Genomic DNA, 22,138 nt, shown 5'->3' on the forward strand with positions numbered 1-22,138 from the left:
CGGTGTAAACTGCGGACAAGCTCGGGAATGGCATATCTAATGGTCAGATTGCCTTCCGACACTCAATTTCACATGAAGAATGGCCAGGGACTTGCACTTATTGATGCTGCTCCTATTGGAGCTCAAGTGGGAGCATCATCCATTGCCAAAATCAGTGGATTGATGGAGATAAAGGGAGGAAATGGAGCAGTTACCATCTTAACTCACCCGCTGCTTTCCGACTGATCAGGGAGAATTAAAACTGACCCCTTCAGCAATCATATGACATTTACAAATGGCTTTGCAGTCCATGTTTGTTGAAGCCTTGGATTCAGTTGCTGCCTTATAATCCTCTGCTTACTTCTTCTATCCTTTGCATCACATGATACTGCCTCATGCATTAGGATAATTGATAACTTCCAATCAAATCTTACATTTTAAACTTCTAATGCACCATTTTTCAATCCCATATTTACATAAATGTAAAAAAAACCTGCTTCGCAGCAGAATTTTATTGCTCTGTCTCATCTGTCCTATGGGACATCTATTAATGAGGCTGTACCAGCATCTGCTATGGGGAAAGGCTTACAGGATTAACGTGCTATGTAAAATTCAATACATATAAAAATCAGTCAAGATGAACAACAATCAGCCACAGCATCTCCAGCTTGTGACAAATAAACATAAAAGCCAGGCCTCGAAATACAAAACTATAATGGTGCCCCAAGATTAAAAGAAAATGTTTTTTTAAATGCTCCAGTTGAGTCCTGCATCATTAAGGCGACTATAAAATATTCATTAGCTTACAGGATCAAACAGGCCACGTTTCTAATACATTCACCACTGTGCTGTGAGAGGGATTTCAAATATTTCAAAAGAGTTACACATCAGCAAACAACTATTTTCTTGTGGCATATTATTATAGATTTGTTGCCATAGAGATAAATTAACCTGCGCCTCAACTTGAGCTACTGTACAGCAACAGTGCACACTGCACTGGCGAATCCAAAGCAAAGATCTAATAGTGTGCAAACTTGGGAAGCGAATGGAGACATTTAGCGGAGAGAAAACATATCAAGCAGGTGAGACTTTGATTGATCCACCTCTTAAGCTCACTGTGCTTTGTGCATTTTCACCACCTCTTGCAACATTTAGATGATTTTACTTTTAAACAGAACACAAATATGGAGGTACAAACCTAATTACAGTACTCAGTGGGTCAATAGATCCTTTTATCCCTGACAGTGTTCGACAAGCATAGAATGCATCTTAAGAAGGCACAATTCTTCCCTGTAGTGTGAATTTGCTTTAAACAGTGTGTGGTAAATGATTGTCAGATACTGCATAAATTGGCACAAAGGATTATTGCCTCTGCTTGGACTGTCTCAATTATGTTATTCAGCTACTTCCCAATTCCATTCCAACTACTTTGTGCAAACATCTATGGCACTGAATCTCCTCTCTCTTACAGCACAAAAGATAAATCAGTGTGGAAACTAAAAGATGGGAGTTTTAATTTATATTCACATCTTTTGGTTAAACTTCCACATTAATTGCGAGTAGATAATTGTCATGTGTGCAACAAATTAACAAGATTCTTCAAATTGCATCAAGAAAAACCATAGGTGAAAATCAATTTGGCAGAATTTGTTTCGACTCATCAAGTTGACATTGTTCTGTATTGTAAAAGGGGCAAGTCCAGTTTCACACGATGCATCAGCAATCAGTAGCATAGTCACGAGTACAAAATTCTAATTTCCCTCTTTCCCCACATCCCCATGTACACCCCCCCCACCCAACAAGCACCCCCCCCCCAACAGCACCCCATGCAACTACCCGCGGACAACCCCCACAGACACACAACCCCACCACAAACACACCACCCCACCCCCACACACAACCCCACCACAAACACACACCCCAGCACACACAAACCCCCCCCACACACAAACAACCCCACCACAAACACCCCCCCGCACACAACCCCACCACAAACACACACCTCCGCACACACAAACACACCACCCCCCCTACACACAACCCCACCACAAATACCCCCACCCCCGCACACACAACCCAACCACAAACACCTCCCCCCCCCCCCCCCCCCGCACACAACCCCACCACAAATACACACACCCGGACACACAAACACGCCACCCCCCCCACACACAACCCCACCACAAACACACACCCCCACACACAACCCCACCACAAACACACCCCCCCCGCACACACAAACACACCACCCCCCCACACACAACCCCACCACAAACACACACACCTGCATACAACCCCACCACAAACACCCCCCCCACACACAAACACCCCCCCGCCCACACAACCCCACCACAAACACCCCCCCGCCCACACAACCCAACCACAAACACCCCCCCCCCCCCCCGCACACAACCCCACCACAAATACACACACCCGGACACACAAACACGCCACCCCCCCCACACACAACCCCACCACAAACACACACACCCCACACACAACCCCACCACAAACACACACCCCCGCACACACAAACACACCACCCCCCCACACACAACCCCACCACAAACACACACACCTGCATACAACCCCACCACAAACACCCCCCCCCACACACAAACACCCCCCCGCCCACACAACCACCACAAACACCACCCCCACACATACACACACATCATCCCCATCCCCACCACCCACATGCCAACCCCACCCCCCCACACATAAACACAGGACCCCTACTCCCCCCACACACACAGCACCCCCACCTCCCCCACCTTCCCTGCATCAAACACACACAGCATTCCCCCCCCCACAAACATACTCCCCACGCAGCCCCACCTCCCCCAACCCACACCCACACACACACACCCTCACACACACCCATACACACACTTACCACGACCACACACATAAAACACACACAGCACCCCCCCCCCACACACAGAGCACTTCCCCACACAGAGCACTTCCCCACACACAGCACCCCCCACACACAGTACCCCCCACACACAGCACCCCCCCCACACACAGCACCCCCCCACACACAACACCCCCCCCCACACAATACCCCCCCACACAGCACCCCCCACACAGCACCCCCCAACACAACCCCCCCAAACACAGCACCCCCCCACACACAGCACCTCCCCCCACACACAGCGCCTCCCCCCACACACAACACCCCCCCACACACAGCACCCCCCACACACAGCACCCCCCACACACAACCCCCATACACAACACCCCCCCCACACACAGCACCCCCCCCACACAAACACAACCCCACCACAAGCACACCACACACCCCCACACAACCCTCCACAAACACATACAGCATTCCCCCCGCAAACACAGCACCCCCCCACACACACATCACCTCCACCCCGCACCCACACACATAGCACCCCCACCACCCCCCACAAACAGACACAACCCCACCACAAACATACCACCACCCCCAGACCCCCCCCCCCACACACACGCACACACACATCACCCCCCACACGCACACACACACACAGCACTCCCATCTCCCCTCCATCAAACACACACAGCATTAACCCCTGACATGCGAAGGTACTTTTAAGACATGGATGTTTAGGCAATGTACCTTTAAGAAAACGGTGATGTCATAGAGTGGGTGGAGCTCAGCTCAGGTCAGCCATTTTGCAGTTTGGTTTTGCAGTTTGAAAGTGCCTGGCTGGTTTTGCTGAGAGCAGTTTAAAAGTAGAAAGCCAGTTTGAGACAGCAGCATGAGAAGTTCTGGTTTGCTGTGAGTTGCTTGAAGGGAGAAAGCCAGTTTGAAAAAGCAACTTGTGTGTGTCTGTGTGATTCCAGAGAGCTGCAGGAAGAAAGCAAGGTGCTGGAGCAGAAGTCAACCAAGCATATATATCTCTGCCATAAAACAGAAAATATATATTAACTGTGACCTGGGTGTGTTACTGTTTTGAAGGTTTGAAGCCTTTTGGATGTTTTAAGGAACATTTTGAGGAATTATTTACTGTTGCAATATTTTCTGAGTTATCTTTGAAGTAAGGAGTGTTAAGAGATCCAATGTTTATTTAAGAAGTTAAATTGAGTTCATGAATAAACAGTATTTTGTGTTTAAAAGCCCACGTGTCCATAATTGTAATCCCACACATAGTGAAAAAGCCATGTGCTAGGAAAAGCAACAAATACATTAAAGGGGAGGTTGGTTGAACTCCATGATACATTTTGGGGTTCTGAAAACACCTCGCCCATAACACCCCCCACAAACACAGCACCCCCCACACACAGCACCCCCCACACACAGCACCCCCACACACAGCACCCCCCCACACACAGCACCCACACAGCACCCCTCCACACACAGCACCCCCCACACACAGCATCCCCCCACACACAACCCCCCCACACACACAGCACCCCTCCACACACAGCACCCCTCCACACACAGCACCCCCACACACAGCACCCCCCACACACAGCATCCCCCCACACACAACCCCCCCACACACACAGCACCCCCCACACACAGCACCCCCCACACACAGCACCCCCCACACACAGCACCCCCACACACACAGCATCACCCCACACACAACCCCCCCCCCCACACACACAGCACCCCTCCACACACAGCACTCCTCCACACAAACAGCACCCCCACACACAGCACCCCCCCCACACACAGCACCCCCCACACACAGCACCCCCCACACACAGCACCCCCACACACACAGCATCCCCCCACACACAACCCCCCCCCACACACACAGCACCCCTCCACACACAGCACCCCTCCACACAAACAGCACCCACACAGAAACAGCACCCCCCACACACAGCACCCCGCCACACACAGTGCTCCCCACACACAGCACTCCCCCCACACACAACCCCCCCCCACACACAGCCCCTCCCACACACCCCCACACACACACACACCCACACACAAATAGCACCCCTCCACACACAGCACCCCTCCACACACAGCACTCCCCCACACACAGCACCCACACACACACAGCACCCACACACACACAGCACCACACACACACACAGCACACACACACACAACACCCACACACACAGCATCCCCCACACACACAGCACCCACACACACACAGCACTCACACACACAGCACCCACACACACACACAACACCCACACACACAGCACCCCTCCACACACAGCACCCCTCCACACACAGCACCCCTCCACACACAGCACTCCCCCACACACACAGCACCCACACACACACACACACAGCACCCACACACACACAGCACACACAACACCCACACACACACAGCACCCCTCCCACACAGCACTCCCCCACACAAACAGCACCCACACACACACAGCACCCACACACACACAGCACCCACACACACAGCACCCCCCCCACACACACACAGCACCCCTCCACACACAGCACTCCCCTACACACACAGCACCCACACACACAGCACCCACACACACAGCACCCACACACACAACACCCCCCCACATACACAGCACTCCCCTACACACACAGCACCCACACACACAGCACTCCCCACACACACAGCACCCCCCCCCCCCACACACAGCACCCACACACACAGCATCCACACACACAACACCCCCCCACATACACAGCAGTCCCCATGCACAGCACCCACACACACAGCACCCCCCCACACACACAGCACCCCACACACACAGCACACACACACACAACACCCCCCCACATACACAGCACCCACACACACAGCACCCCCCCACACACACAGCACCCCACACACACAGCACCCACACACACAGCACCACACACAGCACCCACACCACACACAGCAGTCCCCATGCACAGCACCCCCCACACACCACAGCACCCACCAAACACCCCGCAACCCCCCCAGACACATACACTGTACCCCCTACATACACATACACACAGCACGCCCCCGCACACACACACATACACACAGTATGCCCCCCCATGCACAGCAGCCCCCCACACAGCACCCCCACTCCACAGTACCACCACCCGCACACACAGCAGCCCCCACACACATACACACACAGCGCCCCCCTCCTGCCCACACACATGCATACATACACACACAATATGATTTGCACTACTTGTATTCTCAAATGGTTCTCTCAGCATATTGGTCTGCATTAAATGAAGGCCTTTCAATTCTTCAGCCAAGGGAGGAGAAGCATTATTTGAAAAGTCATCAGCATCTCATAAATGTTCAATTCAGAAGACTATTGGGAGCAAGATCTGGGAGCTGAGTGCCTGACCAGTTGTCCTCAATGCCATAGTCAGTGCTTCAGCAGTGGGAGCAAGTATTAGAAAGAACAATGGAGCCCCATTATTCATCTTAACGGAGGACAGTGCAGCTCTATTTCCTCCCACCAGGAAAAGTAAGCAGATGATCCATAGGTAGGATACCAAGCAACTGAGAATATTTCCGGTCTTACAATGAATCAAAGACTCTCAAGATAAGGTGGAAAATTTAGGTAGTTGATTGCTTTGTTTCCCATTTGTTCATGAAATTTGTCGCTGGCAAGGCCAGCATTAATTGCCCCCCCCCCTATTCCTCTCCGGGTGGTATTAGTGAGCTGCTTTCCCCAATAGCTGTAGCTTGGGTGGTATATCTACATCCACAGTGCTATTAGAGAGGGTGTTCCAGGCTTTTGATCCAACAGTGAAGAAACAGCAATATATTTCCCAGACTGAGTGGGTGGTGGGAGAATTGGAGGGGAACTTGCAGGTGGTGATGTTCTGGGGCGAGATTCTCCGACCCCCTGCCGGGTCGGAGAATCGCCAGGGGCTGGCGTGAATCCCACCCACGGCGGTTGCCGAATTCTCCGGCACCGGAGATTCGGCGGGGGCGGGAATCGCGCGGTTGGCGCCCCACCCCCCCGCGATTCTCCAGCCCGGATGGGCCGAAGTCCCGCTGCTAGGATGCCTGTCCCGCCGGCGTGGATTAAACCACCTCTCTTACCAGCGGGACAAGGCGGCGCGGGCGGGCTCCGGGGTCCTGGGGGGGGGGCGCGGGGCGATCTGGCCCCGGGGGGTGCACCCACGGTGGCCTGGCCCACGATCGGGGCCCACCGATCCGCGTGCGGGCCTGAGCCGTGGGGGCATTCTTTTCCTTCCGCCTTCGCCACGGTCTCCACCATGGCGGAGGCAGAAGAGACTCCCTCCACTGCGCGTGCGCGGGAATGCCGTGAGCGGCCGCTAACGCTCCCGCGCATGCGCCGCCCGGAGATGCCATTTCTGCGCCAGCTGGCGGGGCACCAAAGGCCTTTTCCGCCAGCTAGTGGGGCGGAAATTAGTCCGGCGCGGGCCTATCACCTCAAGGTTAGGGCTCGGCCCCCCAAGATGCGGAGGATTCCGCACCTTTGGGGCAGCGTGATGCCCGACTGATTTGCGCCGTTTTGGGCGCCGGTCGGCGGACATCGCGCCGATACCGGAGAATTTCGCCCCTGATGTGCCTGGTACCCTTGTTCCTCTAGGTGGTAAAGGTCAAAGGTTTGGAAGGCACTGACGAGCGGTAGATGGTTTATAAGGCATGCAACCACAGTGCATAAAGGTGGAGGGAGACAACCTTTAATGTTTAACGTGGTAGACGGATTGCTGTTCAAGTGGGTTGCTTTGACCTAAATGTATGTCAGGCCTTGTGTTATTAGAGTTGCACTCACCCAGGCAAGTGGAGGTTTCCCGACACATTCTTGACTGCTGCCTTGTAGATGGTGGACAGAATTTGGCAGTCACAAGGTGAGTCACGCACCATGGATTTACCAACCTCTGAGTTGCTCTTAAAGCTACAGGGTGCGATCTCCCGGCCGCGTTGCACCCAAAAGGCAGCGCAGCCGGTAGATGCCGGTAGATCCCTCTTCTGGGATCTACCCGGCTCACCACATCTCCCAAGATCTAGCGTGATCGCACAAGACGTCGCAATGTGAATCCCACCCATTGTGCAGCACGGTAGTACAAGTGGCTAGCACTGTGGCTTCAGAGCGCCAGGATCACAGGTTCAATTCCCCGCTGGGTCACTGTCTGTGTGGAGTCTGCACGCTCTTCCCGTGTCTGCGCGGGTTTCCTCCGGGTGCCCCGGTTTCCTCCCACAGTCCAAAGACGTGCAGGTTAGGTTGATTGGCCATGATAAATTGCCCATAGTGACCAAAAAGGTTAAGAGGAGTTATTGGGTTACGGGGATAGGGTGGACGTGAGGGCTTAAGTGGGTCGGTGCAGACGCGAAGGGCCGAATGGCCTCCTTCTGCATGTTCTATGTTCTATGTTCATTGTGGGCGGGATCACTGTTTTGCAAATCTGCAATCACTCTAATATGCATTCCCATGATTTACCTGAGACTTGGGATCTAACCCCCTTGCCTCAAAGATCTTGGGGGAGTGCCGTCCAGTGCTTGTCCCCACAAACAGGGACCAGACGGATCGTCACTCATGGGAGTCGGAGGCCTCCAGGTGCTTGCCCTCTGGGCAGGGTGGCACCCTGGCAATGCCAGTGCCACCCGGGTACTCTTGCACTGCTACCTTGGCACTGTCACCTATGTGCCAACCTGGCACTGCCCAGGTGGCCCTGCCAGCTGGCAAGGGCACTGTCAGACTGGTGGTGCCAAGCTGGTATTTAAAGCATTACAGACTTGTCTAAGGACAAGGAGGAGCTGAAATAACCCAGTTGAAATAGCTTTTGAAGACATCCAGCCAGAGTTTCTGCAGGGGTTTGACCAGAGTCAGATCTGATCGGTAAAGCAGTGTCAAGAGATCCTTTTCTCAAAGAATAACTCTGTAAAGCAAGTTTTACTTTTGCCATTGGTATTTAGGGTGGATTGAACTCTGGGATGGTCTATTTTCTTTTTGTACCAAAATAGATAGCAAGTAAGGGTATTCTATTCACTGGGTTGAGTTGTATTGTTTAAGGGGTAATTGTAACTTATTTTCGGGTGTGATATTAAGATTTTAATGTTAGTAATAAAGTTTTGTTTTAAATAACACCCCTATTTATTTGTGCAATCACTCCTGGAGCGGGGTATATTTTCCTCACAATCTTACAAAATTAAAACAAAATATTGGGTTTCAGTCCAGTATCCAAGTCAATGGGCGTCATTCTCCGACCCCACGCCGGGTCGGAGAATGGCCGTTGACCGCCGTGAATCCCGCCCCGCCCCCGCCGAAGTCTCTGCTCCCGGAGATTGGGCGGGGGCGGGAATCCGGCCGCGCCGGTTGGCGGGACCCCCCGCTGGATTCTCCAGCCCGGATGGGCCGAAGTCCCGCCCAGGAATTGCCTGTCCCGCCGACGTAAATCTAAACCTGGTATTTACCTGCGGGACCAGGAGGCGTGGGCGGGCTCCGGGGTCCTGGGGGGGGGGCGCGGGGCGATCTGACCTCGGGGGGTGCCCCCACGGTGGCCTGGCCCGCGATCGGGGCCCACCGATCCGCGGGCGGGCCTGTGCCGTGGGGGCACTCTTTCCCTTCCGCCTCCGCTACGGCCTCCACCATGGCGGAGGCGGAAGAGACTCTCCCCACTGCGCATGCGCGGGAAACTGACAGCAGCCGCTGACGCTCCCGCGCATGCGCTGGGAAACTGACAGCGGACGCTGACGCTCCCGCGCATGCGCCGCATTTCCGCGCCAGCTGGCGGGGCAACAAACGCCATTTCCGCCAGCTGGCGGGGCGGAAATCCCTCCGGCGTCGGCCTAGCCCCTCAATGTTGGGGCTAGGCCGCCAAAGATGCGGAGACTTCCGCACCTTTTTGCCGGCGCGATGCCCGTCTGATTGGCGCCGGCTTTGGCGCCAGTCGGCGGGCATCCCGCCGTTGGGGGAGAATTTCGCCCAATGTTAGGGGTCTGGGGCGTCATTCTCCGACCCCCCAGAGGGTCGGAGAATAGCCGTTGGCCGCCGTGAATCCCGCCCCTGCCGGTTGCCGAAGTCTCCGAAGGGAGAAAAGTCGGCGGGGCGTTAATGTCGCCGCTGCCGCGGAGAATGTCACGGGTCTGCGCAAGGCAGCCGATTTTCGGCCTGCCGATATTCTCCCTTCCGGATGGGCTGAAGTCCCGTCGACGTGATGGCCGTTCACGTCGAGGTAAATTAAACCTCCTTTTCATCGGCGTGACCCTGTGCTCCAGGGTCACGCCGACCATCGTGGAGGTGAGTGACGGCCTGGGGGGTTGGCTCTGGGCAGGCGATGGCGTGGCCGCAGTCTGAATGCGTGAGGAGAGGTGTGTCTCGGGTTGTGTGTGTGTGCGCGGCGGGGGGGGGGGGGGATGTTAGAATAGGCTGGGCTCCGGGGGAGGGGGATGGGGGATCCGTGCCGGGGTGGAGGTTGGGGGGGGTCCGTGCCGGGGAGGGGGATGGGGGGGGGTCCCTGCTGGGGAAGGGGATGGGCGGGGTCCCTGCTGGGGAGGGGGATGGGGGGGGTCCGTGCCAGGGTGGAGGTGGGGGGGGTCCGTGCCGGGGAGGGGGATGGGGGGGTCCGTGCCGGGGTGGAGGTTGGGGGGGGGTCCGTGCCGGGGAGGCGGATGGGGGGGGTCCGTGCCGGGGAGGCGGATGGGGGGGGTCCGTGCCGGGGTGGAGTTTGGGGGGGTCCGTGCCGGGGTGGTGGTTGGGGGGGGGTCCGTGCCGGGGAGGGGGATGGGGGGGGGTCCCTGCTGGGGAGGGGGATGGGGGGGGTCCCTGCTGGGGAGGGGGATGGGGGGGTCCGTGCCGGGGTGGAGGTGGGGGGGGGTCCGTGCCGGGGAGGGGGATGGGGGGGTCCGTGCCGGGGTGGAGGTTGGGGGGGGGTCCGTGCCGGCGAGGGGGATGGGGGGGTCCGTGCCGGGGTGGAGGTTGGGGGGGGGGGGTCCGTGCCGGGGTGGAGGTTGGGGGGGGGGTCCGTGCCATGGTGGGGATGGGGGGGGTCCGTGCCGGGGTGGAGGTTGGGGGGGGTGGGGGTCGGTGCCGGGGTGGAGGTTGGGGGGGGGGTGGTCCGTGCCGGGGAGGGGGATGGGGGTGTCCGTGCCGGGGTGGAGGTTGGGGGGGGTCCGTGCTGGGGAGGGGGATGGGAGGGCAAGTGAGTTGGTCCACCTGGCCAGGTGCCAGCCTCCAACAGTTGGACCCATGCGGTACATGCCACCTGGCTGGGGGGAGGAGGGCATATGGGCAATGATGACATGTCGTCATTCCCCTCCCCCCACCAGGCCGTCATGTTTTCAGATCATCCAGCGATGTTGGCCGCCATGGCGGCAGCCGCTCATGTCTATGGTGCCCTGGATGAGGAGGAGGAGGAGGAGCGTGCCAGAGAGGCGGCGCAGGCTGCTGCAGAGGGGCAGGCGGCAGCCGCCCAGTCTGGAGGGACACCCGACCGACAGGACGAGGAGGGGGAGGAGGAGCCCCGCGGCAACGGAGGCACCCGAGGGCGCCCCGTGTGTCCCGGCCCAGGCAGTCATACCAGGACCTCACGGACCGGGAATGCAGGAGGAGACTCCGGATGAGCCGGGAAACCGTGGCACACATCTGCCACCTGCTGGCACACCTGTCACCGCGTGGCACTGGCGGGGGACACCCTCTCCCCGTGTCTGTCAAGGTTACGGTGGCCCTGAACCTTTATGCAACGGGGTCATTCCAGGCACCGAGTGGGGACCTGTCCGGCATATCGCAGACATTGGTGCACCGGTGCATCCGGGCAGTGACAGATGCCCTATATGCCATGGCGCACCGCTACATCCGCTTCCCCGTGGACCGGGCCAGCCAAGATGCCCGGGCCGTGGGCTTCTCTGCCGTGGCCGGGTTCCCCATGGTCCAGGGCGCGATCGATGGGATGCACGTCGCCGTGCGGCCACCTGCAGATAACAGGGCCGTGTTCACTAATAGGAAGGGGACCTATTCGATGAACGTACAGGTGGTCTGCGACCACCGCATGATGATCCTGCACGTCTGCGCCCGTCACCCAGGCAGTGTACACGACTCATTCGTGTTGTCGCGGTCATCCATCCCCGGCATGTACGAGGGACGCCATCCCCGGCTGAGGGGCTGGTTGCTGGGCGACAGGGGCTACCCATTGCGACCGTGGCTGATGACGCCTATACGGAGGCCACGCAATGAGGCGGAGAACCGCTACAATGATGCCCATGTAGCGACAAGGGGAGTGATAGAGAGGTGCTTTGGCGTGCTGAAGATGCGTTTCAGGTGCCTGGACCTCTCTGGGGGCGCCCTCCAGTATCGGTCAGATAGGGTCGGCTGCATCATTGTGGTGTGCTGCGTCCTGCACAACATAGCCCAACAGAGGGGCGATGTGCCGCAGGCAGAGGAGGGCGGAGTGGAGGAGCAGCAGGAAGAGGCGCAGTCCTCCCCAGGTGAGCGGGATGGGGGTAATGGTCAGGGCAGACGGGGTAGACACAGTCGGGTGGGTGTCCACCGTTACCGGCTGGCCCAGCGGGCACGGGACAGACTGATAGACGCCCGCTTCACTGACTAGATGGGCGTGGGAATCGGGTAGTATGGCCACAGACCGCACACCACGGCAACAGCCGACCACCCACACCCCCCACCCATCCACCCACCCAGCACCTTCACCCCCCTCCCCAACCCCACCCACCCCACCCGCCTGCACACCACCCCCCCCCCCCCCATTGCCGATCCACCTGCGGCACAACGGGCCGGGCTCACCCAGTTGCGGGTGGACGCGTGTCTATCGCAGGCCATGGAGGATGATGACAACCCGCCCTGCGGTGAGCTCCTGGCTCTACATCGTTGGACTATGTCTGACCCATGGCCACAGTATCACCATCCACCCGGACCATCCCTGCATGCGGCTGTGACACTGTAGCGCACGGTCCCGTCCTCTGCCTGGGGGATGTTGATGGCGGCCCAGGGGGAAGGGGACAGACTCACCTGGGGCTGAGGTAAGACGACCCCTCACACACACACTTGCGCTCAACGTACATGACACCCCCGCACACTTTGGACAGTCACAAAGGCAGCTTCTGTAGGTGTAACATTGACTTTAATAACCAAAGGAGTTCATGCACGTGCCCTAGCCCCTAAAACTCATCTGTGCCCTGCAACCGTGCCAACTTACTCAGTGTCTAATTGTTTGGCCTTACGGGCCCTTTGACTACGTCTACGTGGTTCCCCAGACGGTACAGCAGAACTGGAGGTGGACTCCTGTGATTCCTGCCCTCTGACACTGGATCCCTTTGGCGGCCGTTTCCTGGGCGTCCTGGCCTAGATGGGCCAGGCTGCGGCCCGGGCGACTGGGATGGCGAGCTGCCAGCCTGTCCTGCCCGTTGCCCACCCGATGCACCTGGGACGGAAGGGGGGGAGTCTGAGGTGTCGCGGTGTACCGGGACCTCCCCTACAGAGGGAGCCGGGACGGACCACACCACCTCCTCCTCCCTCGGGGTGCCCGATGGCCCCCAGGCCTCTACATGGGTGGGGGATGCGAACGGACTGGCCATCCGACGCCCCTCCGACATCTGGCGCTGCCAGTCCTGGAGGCCCGTGCTGGTATCGACAGGGGTCTGCAGGTTTGCAGCCATGGAGCCCAGGGGGTTGGCAAACCCTGTCTGTGACAGTGCGACGCCGGCTCGCACATGGCCACTGGCGCCGATGCCCTCAGCGATGGCCTGCAGAGACTGGGCCATGGCCTGCAGAGACTGGGTCATGGCCTGCTGAGACTGGGCTATGGCGTTGAGCGCCTCTGCCATCTGGCGCTGGCTCATGGCCTCCTGTGAGAGGGCAACCATTTCCTGGGCCACAGACGCCACCTGCACGGAAAGCCCCAGGCCTCGCAAACCGTTCCCCATGTCTGACACCGTCGCACCCATTGCCTCCACCGCGGACGCCACCCGTGCGGTGTCGGCCTGGGTGGCACGCATGACCGGCACCACTCCCAGCTCCTGGACGCGGGTGGACTCCTCCACCTGCGACCGCAGCCGCCGCAAGCCGCCCGTCACCCTCTTCGCTTGTCTCCGGGTCGGTGGTTGCATCGGATCTATGTGTGGGTGTGGTAACTCCAGGAACCCGGGATCCATCTGGGCGGCAGATGTTCGCTTGGGCTGGGCTGCCCTCCGACCGCCCGGCCCCTCTGCTGCTCCTCCCTCCACCTGCTGTACCGGTACGGCTGTGTTGTGCGCACCAGTGAGTGTACCAGACGCCTCATCACTAAAGTGCCCAACCGAGGTGAGTGTTTCTGCGATGGTGGAGGGTGTTGGTGACAGCAGTGGCGTTGTGTCGTGCTCTTCGTCCCACTCTGAGTCCATGGCACTTTGGGGTGGGGCTTCGTCTCCACCCATCCACTCTGAGTCACTGTCCGGTATTTCGTCTTCCTGGGCAGTGCTGTCCCGGGTACTGCTGTCCCGGGTAGTGGTGTCCTGGGTAGTGGTGTCCTGGGTAGTGGTGTCCTGGGTAGTGGTGGCCTGGGTAGTGGTGTCCTGGCTCGGATGTGACGGGGGCCTGTGGCTGCCCCCCTCATCGCTGGGTGGTCGCTCCCGCACGGGGGTGTCGTCTCCCTGTTGCTCCAGGTCTCTCCGTCTCCCGTGGTGTGCGAGGGGCATCCTGCGGGCGTCGCATGCTGGAGGGTGCGGGTCTCTCCGTCTCCCGTGGCCTCCGAGGGGCATCCTGCGGGCATCGCATGCTGGAGGGTGCGGGTCTCTCCGTGGTCTCCGAGGGGCATCCTGCGGGCGTCGCATGCTGGAGGGTGCGGGTCTCTCCGTCTCCCGTGGTCTCCGAGGGGCATCCTGCGGGCGTCGCATGCTGGAGGGTCCGGGTCTCTCCGTCTCCCGTGGCCTCCGAGGGGCATCCTGCGGGCGTCGCATGCTGGAGGGTGCGGGTCTCTCCGTCTCCCGTGGTCTCCGAGGGGCATCCAGCGGGCGTCGCATGCTGGAGGGTCCGGGTCTCTCCGTCTCCCGTGGTCTCCGAGGGGCATCCTGCGGGCGTCGCATGCTGGAGGGTGCGGGTCTCTCCGTCTCCTGTGGTCTCTGAGGGGCATCCTGCGGGCGGTGTGCATCTGCGGGGATGGGTGCCTGGATGTTTAGTCCTGCGATACACAATGAAGCATGCATGGTTAGACATCAGGCAGTGATCAGGTGATACGGGGGAGGGCGACATAGTGGAGGGGGGATATGGGGACGGGCTGTCGGTGGCTCACTTGCTACTACGCCCCCGACCTCTGCATCAGCAACCTCCCGGTCCTCAGGTCCGCCAGCCAGTTCCAGGGCTCTTTCCTCGTGTTCGGTTAGTGGCCTCTCATCAGCGGGGCCTCCTCCAGTCCTCACATGCTCCCTATTGTTGTGTGCGCGCTTCTCCTGTGGGGGGGGGGGGGTTGGCAGGGGTAAAAGGCAACACTGTTAGGCAGGTATATGAATGCATGCCATCGGTTGCGCGTGCATTGCAGAGGTTAAGGTTAGGGCTGGATTCAATTGAGGATATGGGGGAGGGGGGATATGGGGGATATGGGGGAGGGGGTGATATGGGGGAGGGGGGGATATGGGGGAGGGGGATATGGGGAGGGGGGATATGGGGAGGGGGGATATGGGGAGGGGGGATATGGGGGAGGGGGGATATGGGGGAGGGGGGATATGGGGAGGGGGGATATGGGGAGGGGGGATATGGGGGATATGGGGAGGGGGGATATGGGGGAGGGGGGGCTATGGGGGAGGGGGATATGGGGGAGGGGGTATATGGGGGAGGGGGGATATGGGGGAGGGGGGATATGGGGGAGGGGGGATATGGGGGAGGGGGATATGGGGAGGGGGGATATGGGGGAGGAGGTTATGGGGGAGGGGGGATATGGGGGAGGGGGATATGGGGGAGGGGGATATGGGGGAGGGGGGATATGGGGGAGAGGGATATGGGCAAGTGGGGATATGGGGGATATGGGGGAGGGGGGATATGGGGGTGGGGGATATGGGGGAGGGGGGATATGGGGGATATGGGGGAGGGGGGATATGGGGGAGGGGGATATGGGGGATATGGGGAGGGGATATGGGGAGGGGGGATATGGGGGAGAGGGGGATATGGGGGAGGGGGGATATGGGGGAGAGGGGGATATGGGGGAGGGGGGATATGGGGAGGGGGGATATGGGGAGGGGGGATATGGGGCGGGGGGATATGGGGGAGGGGGATATGGGGAGGGGGAATATGGGGAGGGGGGATATGGGGGAGGGGGATATGGGGGAGGGGGGATATGGGGGAGGGGGGATATGGGGGAGGGGGATATGGGGGAGGGGGATATGGGGGAGGGGGATATGGGGGAGGGGGATATGGGGGAGGGGGGATATGGGGAGGGGGATATGGGGAGGGGGATATGGGGGAGGGGGGATATGGGGAGGGGGATATGGGGAGGGGGGATATGGGGGAGGGGGGATATGGGGGAGGGGGGATATGGGGAGGCTCACCCTGCCTGCTCTGACGAGGTCGTTCACCTTCTTGTGGCACTGGGTGCCTGTCCGTGGTGTCAGGGCCGCAGCGGTGACGGCCTCTGCCACTTCCCTCCACAGACGCCGGCTGTGGCGTGGGGCAACTCTGCGGCCGTGCCCGGGATACAGGGCGTCCCTCCTCTGCTCCACCGCGTCCAGGAGCGCCTCCACATCGCATGACTCGAACCTCGGGGCTGAGCGGCGGCCAGCCATCCAGTCGGGTGTTGCAGGCGGGTGTTCCGGTCGGGTGGGGGGGGAGCAGCGCGGCCTTATGAGCCGTCACGGCGTGCGGCGCGTATGACGCTGCACGGCGTGAACCACTGCACAAGCGCGCATCCCGTTACGTCGCTGCTAGCCCATTTCGGGCCGGAGACTATCAACCCATTTTTCCGACGTGACGCAAGTCGGATTTGCGCCGTTTTTTGCGCCGATCGGAGAATTTCGCCCCTGGTCTGGGATCGTACTATAATTGAACCAAAATTAGTCTCTGGGTTTGATGCAATAGTGACAGAGAAATGCCAAGCCATGAGTTACAGATTGTGATGCAATACAATTCTGCTGATGGCCCAAAGTGCCTCGTCGATGGCTCGTTTTGAGAATTGTAGAATTTCTACAGTGCAGAAGGAGGCCATTCAGCCCATCGAGTCTGCACTGACCCTCCGAAAGAACACCCTACTTTGGACCACTCCCCCACCCTATCCGAGCAATTAGATCTGTTCTGAATCTATCCACTTTAGCATGGTGGAAATGCCACATAGGTTGTAGGGTGTCCTCAGTGAGAGGACATAGCTTTGTCTACAAAAGGATTGCGTGGTGGTCACTCCTGCCAATACTGTCATTAACAGATGCTTCCGAAATGGGTAGGATAGTAAGGATTAGTTCAAGTAGCTTTTTCTTCTTGCTGGTTCTCTCATCACCTGCCGCGCAAGCACTGTCTGACAGATATATCCTTCAGGACACAGCCAGCTCAGTTCAGTGGTGCTACCAAGTCATTCTTAGTGATGCATATTGAAGTTCCCCATCCTGAACCCTTACAAATGCTATTCAACATGGAGGAGTATGGATTCACCAGCAGGGATAGTAATAGGTAGTTGTCCTGATGCTAGGAGACTTTTATGGGCCCTGGAGTTAATGTTGAGGATCCCAGAGCCACTCCTTCCTGTCTGTCTCCACTGTGTCATCATCTCCGTGGGTTTGTCCTATTGGTGGGACAAGATCTACCCAGTGATGGTGATGGGGACAAATATTGGCTGTAATGAATTTGACTAGGTCAGCCTGGTGCATGACTGGTCTGTGGGGCAGCTTTGCCAATTTTGACACAAGTCACCAGATATTAGTGAGGATGGCTTAATAATAATAATAATAATAATCTTTCTTGTCACAAGAAGGCTTACATTAACACTGCAATAATGTTACTGTGACAAACCCCTAGTTGCCACATTCCGGCGCCTGTTCGGATACAGAGCGGGGGAATTCAGAATGCCAAACTACCTAACAAGCACGTCTTTCGGGACTTGTGGGAGGAAACCGGAGCACCCGGAGGAAGCCCTCGCAGGCACGGGGAGAACGTGCAGACTCCGCACAGACAGTGACCCAAGCTGGGAATCAAACCTGGGACTCTGGAGCTGTGAAGCCACAGTGCTAACCACTGTGCTACCGTGCTGCCCCACTGGCTTGGACCATCGGAACATAGGAATTAGGATCAAAAGTATCAATTCAGCCCCTCGGGCCTGCTCCGCCATTCAATCAGATCATGGCTGATCGCTTCCTGGTGTCAAATCCACCTCCCTACCTGTTACCCATGTCCCTTTAACCAATTTTTAAAAATCGAAATATATCTATCTCCTTCTTGAAATTATTTAATGATTCAGACTCTACCACACACGGTAGCACAGTGGTTAGCACTGTTGCTTCATAGCGCCAGGGACCCGGGTTCAATTCCCGGCTTGAGTCACTGTCTGTGCGGAGTGTGCACGTTCTCCTGGCTGGATCCATGCTAGAACAGTACTGAGAACTTCTTCTTAGAGGTTTGATATAAGTAAGTGGCTTACGAGGCTATTTCGGAGGACAGTTAATAGCCAACCACATTGCTATAAGGCTGGAGTCATGCCTGAACCAGATTGGCTACAGACTGCAGATACCCTTCCCTGAAAGACACTGTTGAACCACATGGGGTTCAATAACAATCCAATAATTTTATGGTCACCAATACGTAGAATAACTTTTATTTAAGATTTATTTAAGCAAATTTTAATTCCCCTGCTGTCAGTGTCTCTGAACCATTAGTCCACGGACTTGGGGCAGCTTGGTGACGCAGTGGTTAGCACTGCTGCCTCACGACGCCGAGGACGCGGGTTCGATCCGTGTGGAGTTTGCACATTCTCCCAGTGTCTGCGTAGGCCCCACCCCACAACCTAACGATGTGTAGGGTAGGTGGATTAGCCACGCTAAATTGCCCCTTAATTGGGAAAAAAAAGAATTGGGTATTCTAAATTTATTTTTAAAAATTAGTCCACAGCCTCTGGATTTCCTTATCCAATAACAATACCACAATACCAACATCCCTGTTAAAGTGGATAAAGTTCCTCTTTCTGCTGTAATCTCTAATAAAGCATAAAGGGCTGCATTCTCCGCAGCCCCACGCCAAATTCATGTTTGGCGCGGGGGCGGAGAATCTAATTTCCCGCCGAAATTGGGCCCAGTGCCGGTCCGGCGATTCTCTGGATCCAGAAAATCGGCGTGTTCGCGGAGTACTCCGCGCAGCTGGGTGCCCATTGCCAGAGGTCCACCCAGCATCCTCTGCTCCCAACCGGCCGAGTCCCGACGGCATGGTTCTAACCACCTATTGCTGGTCGGGACTTTCGCGTGGCGGCTGCGGACTCTGTCCGCGGACGCCCTGGTTGGGGGGCAGGAGGATCGGACACCGGGGTAGGGCCTTACAGGCAGCCGAGGGACAGATCGGGGCGGTCGAATCTTCGGGCGCGTGGCCGATCGGGTGGGGGGGGGCTACATTTTTCAGCTGCCTCTGCGGTCCGAGTCCACCATGGCGCTCGGCGCAGCTGCTGAAGGCCGCCATGCGTATGCGCGGACTTGAAACCGGATGTGCGGGGGTCCGTATCCGCAGCTAAAGCTGCGTGAATCACTCTGAGTCCCTGCTATCTCCCTGCAGGTGAGTGAATCGACTGATCTTTTGTATAGGAAACTCCAGAGTGAAACGCCGACGTAAAAACAGGGACAGAGCCCCACTTCGGGAGAATTCAGCCCAAGGTTTCACCTATATTTAGAATGTGCTAAAATGACATTATGGTCAGCCATTTAAAATGAGGTTTTATTCAATAATCACAATTATATATCTGAAAAGAAACATATCGTACAAGAACAAGACGAAAACAAAAACATAATAGGCGGGATTTTCTAAAAATATGGCTCCGTCCCCACGCCGGCGGGAAAACCGGCGTCAACCACTCCGGGGTCAACGGCCCCCGAAACTGAGGAATTCTCACCTTTCTAGTGGGCTAGGCTGCCGCCGGAGTCGTCCCCGCAGCTCCAGCCGGTGCCGAAGGGGCGGCGCGAGTGCGCCCATGTGCGGAACGGCCAGCGGGATCTCGCGTATGCGTGGGCCAGCTAGTGTATTTGCGCGCATGCACAGAATGGCTGGCAAATTTCTGCACATGCGCGGGGTTTCCCTTCTCCGCGCCGGGCCCCTGTAGGGCTCCGCCATATTGCCCGGGGGCCGGCGCAGAGAAGGGAAAGAAGTTTGGGGGAAAGAAGTCCCCCCACGGAACCAGCCCACCCGCTGATCGGAAGGCCCCGATCGAGGGCCTGGCCACTGGGCCCCCCCCCCCCTCCGGGGTTGGACCCCCCCCCCCCAGGATGGCCCCCGCACACTTACCTGCCAGGTCCCGCTGTGTGTGAGGTGTGTAATTCACGCCGGCGGGACTGGCCAATAAAAATTATGATCAAGAAGCAAAATACTGCAGGTGATGGAAGTCAGAAATAAAAACACTCACCAGTTCTGACAACACCTCTGGAATGGAGGAGGTCAGATTAGTGTCTTAGGAAGTTGGAAGAGATGGCGGCATGGAGAAATGTCACTTGACTAGTAATCCAGTGGCCTTAAAAGGTATCTGGATCTGCACCTGAAGTGCTGGAAAGTGGGATTAAAATGAGTGGCTAGTTTCTTCTAAATCTCTCTTTATTGGTTGGCACAAACACTTGAGCTAGTCAGTCTCTTTCAGTGCGTAGCTTCCTTTGTGGTTCCATGAGTTCAAATCCCACCTCCCGCTACCTTGGGAAAGCAGGCAGCATAATCAAAGACCCCACCCACCTAGGTTCAAAAAACAGCTTCTTTCCCACTGTTACCAGACTCCTGAATGACCCTGTTATGGGCTGAACTGATCTCTACATAAATCTTCTCTACTGAGTAGTACTAACTCCGTATGCTTTACCCGCTGCCTAAGTCTATGTATTTACATTTGTGCATTTATGTATGTCCCTTGTTTTTTCATGTATGGAACCATGGGCGAAATTCTCCCCCAACGGCGCGATGTCCGCCGACTGGCGCCAAACACGGCGCCAATCAGACGGGCATCGCGCCGGCCCAAAGGTGCGAATGCTCCGCATCTTTGGCGGCCTAGCCCCAACATTGAGGGGCTAGGCCGACGCCGGAGGGATTTCTGCCCCGCCAGCTGGCGGAAATGGCGTTTGTTGCCCCGCCAGCTGGCGCGGAAATGCGGCGCATGCGCGGGAGCGTCAGCGGCCGCTGTCAGTTTCCCGCGCATGCGCAGTGGGGAGAGTCTCTTCCGCCTCCGCCATGGTGGAGGCCGTAGCGGAGGCGGAAGGGAAAGAGTGCCCCAACGGCACAGGCCCGCCTGCGGATCGGTGGGCCCCGATCGCGGGCCAGGCCACCGTGGGGGCACCCCCCCAGGGCCAGATCGCCCCATGCCCCCCCCAGGACCCCGGAGCCCGCCCACGCCGCCTGGTCCCGCCGGTAAATACCAGCTTTGATTTGCGCCGGCGGGACAGGCAATTTCTGGGCGGGACTTCGGCCCATCCGGGCCGGAGAATCCAGCGGGGGGTCCCGCCAACCGACGCGGCCCGATTCCCGCCCCCGCCCAATCTCCGGTACCGGAGACTTCGGCGGGGGCGGGATTCACGGCGGCCTACGGCCATTCTCCGACCCGGCGGGGAGTCAGAGAATGACGCCCCATCTGTCTGGACTGTACGCAGAATAATACTCTTCACTGTACCTCGTGGCAATAAATCAAATCCAATCCGCCAAGGCAGCAGCTGCAGTTTAAACTCAATTAATAAACCTAATCTAATCTCTGAATCAAGTTAGACTCAATAATGGTTATCTTGGGCGAAATTCTTCGGAAACGGCGCGATGTCCGCCGACTGGTGCCCAAAATGGCGCCGACGGGCATCGCGCCGCCCCAAAGGTGCGAAATGCTCCGCATCTTTGGGGGCCGAGCCCCAACATTGAGGGGCTAGGCCGACGTCGGAGGAATTTCCGCCCCGCCAGCTGGCGGAAACGGCCTTTGTTGCCCCGCCAGCTGGCGCGGAAATGACATCTCGGGGCGGCGCATGCGCGGGAGCGTCAGCAGCCGCTGTCAGTTTCCCGCACATGCGCTGTGGAGGGAGTCTCTTCCGCCTCCGCCATGGTGGAGACCGTGGCGGAGGCGGAAGGGAAAGAGTGCCCCCACGGAACAGGCCCGCCCGCGGATCGGTGGGCCCCGATCGCGGGCCAGGCCACCGTGGGGGCA

General features: G+C 57.9%; 1 protein-coding gene and 1 long non-coding RNA gene across 5 annotated transcripts in view; one reads left to right on the plus strand and one right to left on the minus strand.

Annotated features, from left to right (window-relative positions):
* The window catches only part of sez6b (seizure related 6 homolog b), a 1,259,716-nt gene that overhangs the window by 1,194,321 nt on the left and 43,257 nt on the right, over nucleotides 1-22,138 (minus strand). The window lies entirely within an intron of this gene.
* The window catches only part of LOC140387275 (uncharacterized), a 28,424-nt gene continuing 7,246 nt past the window's right edge, over nucleotides 961-22,138 (plus strand). Inside the window, exon 1 of the long non-coding RNA XR_011933825.1 lies at nucleotides 961-1,061. This is a non-coding gene — a long non-coding RNA (uncharacterized lncRNA). The remainder of the gene's footprint in view (nucleotides 1,062-22,138) is intronic.

This window comes from Scyliorhinus torazame, chromosome 12 (genome assembly GCF_047496885.1).
Source record: "Scyliorhinus torazame isolate Kashiwa2021f chromosome 12, sScyTor2.1, whole genome shotgun sequence".
In the NCBI taxonomy this organism is placed as follows: domain Eukaryota; kingdom Metazoa; phylum Chordata; class Chondrichthyes; order Carcharhiniformes; family Scyliorhinidae; genus Scyliorhinus; species Scyliorhinus torazame.